This window comes from Arachis stenosperma, chromosome 4 (genome assembly GCF_014773155.1).
Source record: "Arachis stenosperma cultivar V10309 chromosome 4, arast.V10309.gnm1.PFL2, whole genome shotgun sequence".
Lineage (NCBI taxonomy): Eukaryota > Viridiplantae > Streptophyta > Magnoliopsida > Fabales > Fabaceae > Arachis > Arachis stenosperma.
In genome coordinates, this window is record NC_080380.1 from 32,292,205 (window position 1) to 32,302,321 (window position 10,117).

Here is a 10,117-nt window from a genome sequence, read left to right on the forward strand (position 1 = left end):
TGAGAGGCCAATAAAATTAAATTAAAACATGAAAAATATCTGAGTAAGAATTTAAAAGAAACACTATAGATGGCATTACATCGATATTGAATTCACATTAAAATTTTCATAAGTTAATATGAAATATATTGAATGAAAAAGCAAATGATACTTCAATCGAATTGAAAATGCAGCAAAGAAAACATATTCTCTAATGCTCAGCACCATACCTGTTTGGATCTTCTCTATTAGCATCCATGGCCATTCAGACTTGTCAAATAGAGAGGCTTGATATAAAGATTTAAGAAGAAATAAAGGACGTTGTCTCGTACTGCAAAAGAGGGCATTATAATAAAGTAAACCCTAACAGAAAATTTTAACAAATTCAAGAAAAACAAGCGATAAAATTGAATAAAGAAACTTAAAGAACAAAACATAAAGCATGTCATTTGTAGGACCTTAAATCAAGTAGGAAATTGAAGATATTTAAGAATTTTCACATAGAAACAAAAGCCACAAAGAAAACATTAAAACTGATAACAAATAAGATAAGAAAATATCAACACTAACACTCAAGACATGTGAATTAGTAAACTCAATTTATGTTTCTAGTCAACATCATATAAAAGTTTTAATTTAAGCCAAGTTCAAAAAGCATCTGAAGAAGCATGATTAAATTTATGCATTGAACAGTTAGTAGAATATTCAGATGACTAAAATTTTGCTATACAAACTTATTAAACAGAACTATCAAAATAGCTATAATAACTAACTTCTTTATCCATTATCAAAAGCTGAAGAAAAGCATGTTATTCATTCTCCTCCCTATGATCAATTAAAGGACCTGAAACAAAAACACAAACAGCTGAAACAAAATAAAAATCCAGCACAGAGGAGGGGCAGCAAGTCAGCACAGATTGAGAGCTGGGATGGTGCAACCACACAATGAACAAAACTAAAAAAACTTTGAATCAATAACATAGTGAAAATTCAGAAAAGTTTAATAAAATTTAACTATAGAAACAGACAATAAAGCACTAATAGAGTTATAAATATAAAATTTATAATCAAATGTAATCACTGAGCAAACCCAAGCAATCCAGCATTGTATGGGCAGTCGATCAAAAGAAAGAATCAAAAAGAACATTTAAATCACACCAACAACACAATAACACCAATTGAAACATTTAAAAAGAAAGCAACCAAAAAGAATATCTAGAAATTACCAAAGTTGAAAACAATAATTTGATCTCAACGAATTAAAAGCTAAGCTTCCAGGAAAGTGAAAAATACCCAAACCAAAGAACATTCAATCACAGTTTAAACCAAAATGCAGAATCCCATCAAATTGAACAGGCAAGCAACCTAAAAATCAAAGAACCAAAAAAATAATTTTCAAATAAAGATTCAGATCAGTTGAATTAGAGTTCACAGAGCTTCACTATTTCAGTAACACAGTTTCACTATATCAGAGTTCACAGAGTTTCACTATACCAGACTTCAATCATAAATTGATAGTTAATAAAAAAAATTACCTAGAGAACATGCAAGAGACTGTGGTTGCGGAGAGGGACAGAGACACCGAGAGACAGAGACAGAGACACCGAGTGACCAAGGGAGACAGAAACACCGAGGGAGACAGAGCATGCAAGAGTGCTGGAGTAGACGATGGCTTCGAAAGTTACGATGGCTACCGCGCGATCGAGCCTTCCAAGGTTGCGATGGCTGCTTCGCGATCGAGGGGAAGTGAGCGCGCAGATGGTAGCTGTTCGAACGAACAATCGCGGCGGCAGGAGGCGCTCGCTGAACGGAGCTGAGGGGATCTCTGGAGCTCGATCAGATTGAAACGGCGCCCTGGACTTCAGAATGCTAGGTCTGGCACGGGAGGATGCACTTAGGGTTTGCTAATTGTCTCATTGAGTGGAACCGCAGCGTTTTGCTGCCTAGAAAGTTTTAAACTTTTTTTTTATCAAAAAAATATCTAACTATACACTATTAAAGTACTAACATAGATAACTTAGATATATCAATAAAAAATTAATAAAACCAACTAAGTATCTGAGTATTGGATGACTACTAAATCGAAAAAATAAAAAAGGATGAATAATATATTTTTATTTACTTTTTAGTAGAATTGATATATTTTTAATAATAAAAGTAAAATTACTAAAAAATTCATTAGATTTTTTTTTAGTAATTGAAATTTATCTTTTTAAATTTTGTTTGAAATATATATTTTCACATGATAAGTAAATAAGAAATACACATAACCAATTTGACTAAAAAATATCCTTTTACATGAGATATCTAAATCTAAATATAAAATTATAACACAATTTAAAAAAATACATTTTTAAATGATTTTGGAATTCATTATTTAAATTATTGGATACATTTTAATAAGTTGTAACAATATATATATATATATATATATATATATATATATATATATATATATATATATATATATATATATATATATATATATATATATATATATATATATATATATATACCAAACAAACCCCACATCTATAATGAATAACGATACATACAAATTTAAGCACAAGAAAGAGAACAATACCTTTTATAAATATCACAACTCCAAAGAATGAGTTGATAATTACATACCAAAATAGATCCATCGACAATATACTTTACCAATGTCCCAAGTACTTAACACAACTAAGCAAAATTCTAACAATTCTTCAGAGTCTTGCAATGATATTATAGATAACTATATAATTATATATTGTAATGTAAGAAACAATTAGCCACTACACTCATCCATCCTTTCCACAGCATCGCTAGTATTTTCACAATGTCCAAACGCCCTCCGAAGCTCCTCCCTAATAGTGAGAGGCTGATGATTCCCAACTAAATTGGAACCTTGTGAGGAGCAGATTCTTGCATGAAAAGCATGGTTAACAGTCTACAGAGAACACAGCAAAATATAAGAACAAGGAACACAGAAGAAAAAAAATAAATAAAAAAATAAATAAATAAATAAATAAAACAAATTGAGATAATAAAGAAATCAGGTATGATAAAAATTTGGAAAGTAATAACAGAGATATTAAACAAATAAAGAAACCAAAGCTAACCAACATACATGTATCCATATATGTATTAGTGTAAACATAGTTTACTAATAGATAAAGAATCAAAGCCCATTAGATAAAGAAATACCCAACAATTCCAGTTCAGAACGGAAATCGGTGAAGCATCATGCACTGGAGCACCTGAGCTCGAGGAACACTGAACGGTTGCATTGGAGTGAAACTCAACAGGATTCTTAAATTCGAAAGGAAAATGAGGAACAAAGGGATCCAGAGGAAATTTCTAAATGGAACAACAGAGGAATAACATCAGTAACACTTAATACATCGCCCATGAAAAAACACATAACAATATAGACAATTGAGGCTAACTTGATAAAAAAAAAAAAAAGAGAGTGGACTAACGCAACATCAGATTTACATAACAATGGTACCACCTGCTGTTGATTATCATGGATGGAATCCTCCAAAAAGCTCACGATATCAACATCATCACATATTGCACGAACAACATGAAGAGATTTATTCAAATCATATCCAATGGGTCTAGGATCCACTATGAAGACAATTTTCTTGTTCATCAACTGAGAAATCATGCTATTCGGAATAGTGTAATCATCCGTTGACTAAGAAAAAGGAAAAAAAAAGAATAGGTACATTAGCAAAATTAACATACCTGAACCATAAACAGTCAACTGAAAACAAGGACAATTAAATTAAATTAAAAACAAAATGATTACTTGGGACGAATTTCCTTGGTCCATCAAAAAATCTACGCAACTCTTTTTCAGTATTTGCATCACCTCATCATCCTCAAGTATGAAAATATTGCTCCCATTTGAATGGGAAACAATAATTTTGATGCGATACCTAAATAATGTAAACAAAAGAAAAAATATACATTAAGAGACAGTTGTAGAAGATGAAATTAAGCAAAAAGAAAAACTGGTACCAAGAACTCCAAGAGATAAAATAGATACCTTCTTATGACATCAAAACACTCAACTTTACACAGATAACAATAAAATAAATTTCCAACATGAGAAACAGGTGCATTACACAAACAGCAATAGTACCACCACTTCTGATATTTTGGCACATCAATAATTTCACCAATCAAAATACAAATCTGATCCTGTAGAGAAACAGTAATTGGCATATTATGACACATGTTTCTATCATACTACACATGTTGAAATACATTTGAGACGGTTGAAAACATAAGCATAAATACTAACATTTCTTGATGCAGAAGAATATATTTTAGCACAAAGAATGTCAGCAAGCATCTCTTTAACACTATGCAGTTGTATTGGAACACCAGAAACAACTTGGTTGTGATAACTTCTAAGCTGTCCACACTGAGAGAAGTCTTCAAGTATTGGGCTAAAGCCCGAATCAGAAGTAACATCCTTAAAGTTTGGAAACAAAAACATGAATCACAAATGGAAGCCAACTTGGTAAAGTATGCGGCAAAATCATATTGGCATGTAAAGGATAGCATTCAAAAGAACAGCCAAAGAATTAGAAACTGGCGATCAAGAAACTATATCTAAAAATAACTCCTCTAATTCACTAGTATCTAACTTAAAGAGACCGCACTAACCTTGATGCACTGATCAGACTGAACTTTCCTGAAAAAACGTGCATCACTAATGACATTGATGATTTTAAAGGTACCACAATAACCGGGACTGTTAATCCGCTTTGCCTGAACTTTGAAGACAATCTCTTTCCCAATGAGTTGATGAAAAAATTGTGGACAGTATGGGTGCTCAATTTTCTGACAAAGATATTCAAAAATGATCACTAATTAATGAATGAAATTGAAGAATAAGAAATACTTATTGATAAAGTATACAGAAATAAAACTTAAGAACATTAACCATACCTCCATTTCATCTTCTAACAACAAAAACACATCAGAACAGGTTCTCCCTAATAGCTTAGTCGCCGCACTGTCTAACAACACAAATATTCCACAAGAAGTACCATCTTCAACAAGTATCTTAATCCTGTAACTATAACCAAGAAACTAAACATCAGATTAATCTATTTGTGAGAGTCACAAGAAGGTGATAAGTGAAGCTAACTTATATTATTGAATCATAACAGATCCAAAAAAGTTTTCTAAATCATAACCTGGATTTACCTGGTCATAAAATGCTGGACCTCTTTACCGCACAGCTGACAATGAAACACATTATCATCACCAAAAATTGGATGACCACAAACACAACAAAAGACCCACCACTCTGGATCTTCAACAATCTCTTTAATTTTTCCAACCACAAAGAATTGTCCATCCTATTAAAATAAAAAATTTAAGAATTGAATGCACAAGCCCTGTCTATAATATCGAAAAATCAATTAACATGAGTACTTCTTACATAGCCCTAGAACATGTAAAAAACCTAATAGTACACACCTCATTGTTTCCTTTAAGATTAGCAATAGTCCGCATTAGCTTCCAGTCAAAAGATTCATCATCGATTACACATACTAAATCCCCATTCTCATCACTACACAGTCTACTGAAATCATGGCTTGCGATATGGTATCTATGAAAAAAAAAATATTATAGTAAAACAACTTCAGAAAAACACATATAGAGAGAGAGAGAGACAGAGAGAGTGAGAAAGACAGAGAGAAAGAGAAAGAGAGAGAGAGGAACAGAGTGAGTGAGAAATATAGAGAAAGAGCGAGAATAAGAAACTGAGCAATAGAGAGACAGAGTAAGCAACTGAGGGATGGAGACAAAGACAGAAATTGTCAGTTCATTGCGACAAAATTTCACGAGTTTGAATGGAACTAACCCATTCAGAAAATTCACTGTTTCCTGCATATCAGGGTTGATTGAAACCCGAGAAACATTGATGACATTTTGAAGACTAACTTTATCTAAAAAATCATGAAACACAATAAGAAGAAACTAAGTGAGAAAGAAACAATTAATTCATAAAAAAAAAAATATATCACAAAATCAAACTCAGACATATGTGCAACATGGACAACTTTTCACCTCCATTGACTTGGATCTTGAAAGATTCCAGAATAAGAACTGGTGCTCTATGATACTTTTTCAAACTATTGATATCCATAAGAGCAGAACACTCACCAACAAGAATACAGGGGATTTTCTTCCTGTGTAATCATTATAAAAAATGAGCAACAACAATAGAATAATCCAACAATAATAAAAAATATGAAAAACAGGCATAACATGATTTAAAAATAGAATAGAATAAAAAATAGAAAGGGAAGGGATACCCATCTGCAAAAACTGCAAGGACAATAACTCTAAATATCTTTCCATTAAACTCAACATCAGTTTTCCTTTTCAATCCGCACAGAACCCCAACAAAATCTGTTTAGTCATAATATAGCAGAAAAGATTCAACCACAGGATACAATAACACAAGACATTTTATTCAGCTGTTATTAATCTCACTTTAAAACACCTTTATTCCAGGTCAAATCTCAAAAAGGGAAACTTACCTATTAGGTACTCATAATCAGAGCGCTTTTGAAGAATCTCGTCGAGAGAGGTTAAACTTAAACCAGGATTAGGTATGTCTCTATCTTCAGCTGCAACAACAGAGGTACTACACTTGAAAAGGATGCGGAATCGATGTGTTGTAACCCTAACCAATCCACCATTAGGTATCACTTTGAAGTCAGAAATAATGAATACATGTCCTTCTTTTAACTGATGAATAAAAGTTGTGATCAAATCATGGTCAACAGTTGCTTGGACCTTGTGGTGCTGCAAATTAAAAAAGAGGAAAAAGATCATATCACCATTTCTAAATATCATACCACGACATATTACATCCTAAAACTGATCAGATACACGATTTACTTAAGTAAAAACTGATTTTTTGATACAACATTGGGACACACAAACACACATACACAGGATATTTAAAATACAATACTGACCTGCTTATCCATCAACACCATATGTAACAGTTTCTGCATATTTTCATTAACAATGCTAGCATCTTCCCAAATGGTCAAGATCTTAGCCTCAATACTCCAACTTTCCTTCCATGGAGAGATTTTCTGAACAGGATCAATAGGAAGACTCATCTTATCTTATCAAATAAATAAATAAATACTAAAGATCAAAGAATGTGGATGAAAAAAAAGAAATTAAAGAACAAAATAGCTGCAACAGAAAACTGTGTGGGATCTCAGATTTATCTCAAGAGAAAGGAATGCAAGAGAAAAAAGACAAGGAAGGAACAAGTGATAGCCCTTGAAAAATCAACACAATACTCCATCACCTCATTACTACTTATACAAGAGGAATGAGCAAGTTTCTAAGGCAAAGCTTGTAGAATACGTTTCTCTTACACTCCTTGGCTACATTGATTGATTGATTGACATATGACATTCAATTTGTCCATAGGTAATTAAATTAGATTTACCCATACCTCTATATAATATAGATAGATATCTCATATCAACTTATCTATGAATCTATATACATCTATCTACCTATCTATCTATATATCTATAAATCTATAAAGAAACCATACCTAGTGATTGATCCTATCTTTGACTATATAATAATACTATTCCCAATAAGTATGACTGCTGAAATAGAAGACATGTAAACTTATTCCCATCAGAAACATAGATTCCATAATTGAAACTGAAAATTGATAATCAACTCTTGAGCCGAATCATTAAATCAAGAAGAACACAATAACAAACTAAGAAGATTAGCTCAGATAAAGAACAAAACTAAAATATTTTTTCCAAACCAAAAAATTAAACCTACAAAATGACACCAAATTAGCACTGAATTAGAGAATCTACAAAAGTAACTAACGTCCGAAGTACAACCATAATTAATTGGAACATTAGGAATTTCACAAACCCTAGAGAATAAAATGTCCATTAACCATATAACAGATACCAGTAATCATCAGAATTTGAAAAATTAGGGATTTCAGAAACCATAGACAAAATCATCAGAAATTGAAAAATTAGGGATTTCAGAAACCATAAACAATAAAACCCATGCCAAAAGTGGAACAAAATTTGAAAGATTAGGAATTTCACAAAGCCTAGAGAATAAAATGTCGCTTAACCACAGAAGAGAAACCAAAAAACATCAGAATTTGTTCAATTAAGGATTTCAGAAACAATAGACAATAAAACCTGGTTCAATCGCGGAACAGATGCCAAAATTCATCACAAGAATCTGAGATGTTGAATCTGAGCAGAAAATTGAGAAATCCATAAATAAGATGAACCGCGAGGAACAAACTCCGAGGAGAACACGGCTCGTAGAAACAGTTTGCTAGGGAACACGAAACGAAACTTGGAGAAGAAAGCAAAGATCCTAGCGTTGAAAGAAATCATTAGCGTTCCGAGGTCTGGGTAGTTCGCTTTCTGATTCTCGAAACGGCGAGTAAGAGGAGCGATTGATCAGCTGACGGAAAGGAATTCCGGTTTCATAGTGAGAAAGAAAAGGAGAAGAAAGAACCCGTAAATGAACAAAATTAAGAAAAGGGACAACATGAGTAATGTGTTAATGGGAGTATGGCACCCTTGAATTGACATTTTTTTGCCAAAAAAGAAAATTAAAAATATTGATAAGATATATATCTTTTAATAACAATTAAATTGAATGTTAGGTTAAATATACTTAATAATAGTCATGAAAACAACTTCATTGATCAGTATATTTTTTTATTTATCATTTCTTTTAATATTGATTAATAATAATTTTATTATTTCATGCGTTTATTTAAAACTGGTAAAATAAACACATATTATTTTTTTTGTAATTAAAAAGGAATTTGATTAAATACAAAAAAAAAGAATAAAGAGATATATATTTTTTAATAACAATTAAATTCAACTTTAGGTTGAATAAATTTAAATCGTAATGAAAAGCAATGTATTAAAAACTATCTATATTTTTTTTCACAATTATCATTTCTTTTTTAATACTGATTAATAATTGATTAATTATTTCACCAGATTATTTGAAACTCATAAAAAAAAACACATTTCTTCTGCTGTAATTAAAAAATGAATTTCATTAAATATATAAATATCACAGATATATCCATATTAGAATTGAGAAAAGACTACCATTATATTACAAATTAAACAACAATTTAAAGTAGTATCTGAGCATAATACACTAAAAAGCATCAAGATCATGCACAACAACAACTTAAACTATCTTAACATATTAAACTAAAATGCATCTAGATCTTCAACAGCCTCATGATCACTTCCACATTGGCTAAAAGCATCTTCAACCTCAGGGATAGAATCAACCAGAACATGAATCTGAAAAAAATTGAAAACCTCTAAGTTATTGATATTTTTAAATACTAATAATTCAACAAATTACAAAAACTATGCAACCAAACCTTATGCTCATTCATCTCAACAGCAGCCTCAAAAACATTAATAACAGAGGCATCATCCCAGATTTGTTGAATAATATACACAGATCGATTCATCTCATAACCCACAGGCCTAGCATCAACCATGAATACAACTTTTTTGTGCAAAAGACTTGAAATGAGTTTAAATGGAACAACTTTGCAATAAGATTCCTAAAAACAAAAAAAAATTAAAAAATAGGATAATAATAATTGAGGCTTTCCTTAAGAATGCCAATAAATACAAACTAAGTGTATCTATATCTATATACTAATTAAAACCACAGCTAGATAACAACCTGATTCAACTCTGGGTGTTTATCCAAAAAGGTGGAGCATCTTGTCTTTATCAGTTGCACAACCTCACGATCTTTGAGAACAAATATATTGTTGCCATTTGCATGAGAAGCTACAATCTTCAAGCAGAATCTTGAAAACCAAGAAAAAACAAGGAAATTTTGTGTTAACATGAAATGATAATCAGTTAGGAAAACAGAATAAAACTAAAGAACAAAAAACCTTGGAACAGCATCAATGCATTGAAGCTGACATAGATCACATGATAAAATTTGTTTATTAGTTGACACAAGAGAACCACATAAACAAGTTGAGAACCACCACTTATGATTCTTGAAAACAGATGATATAGTTCCAAGAATGAAA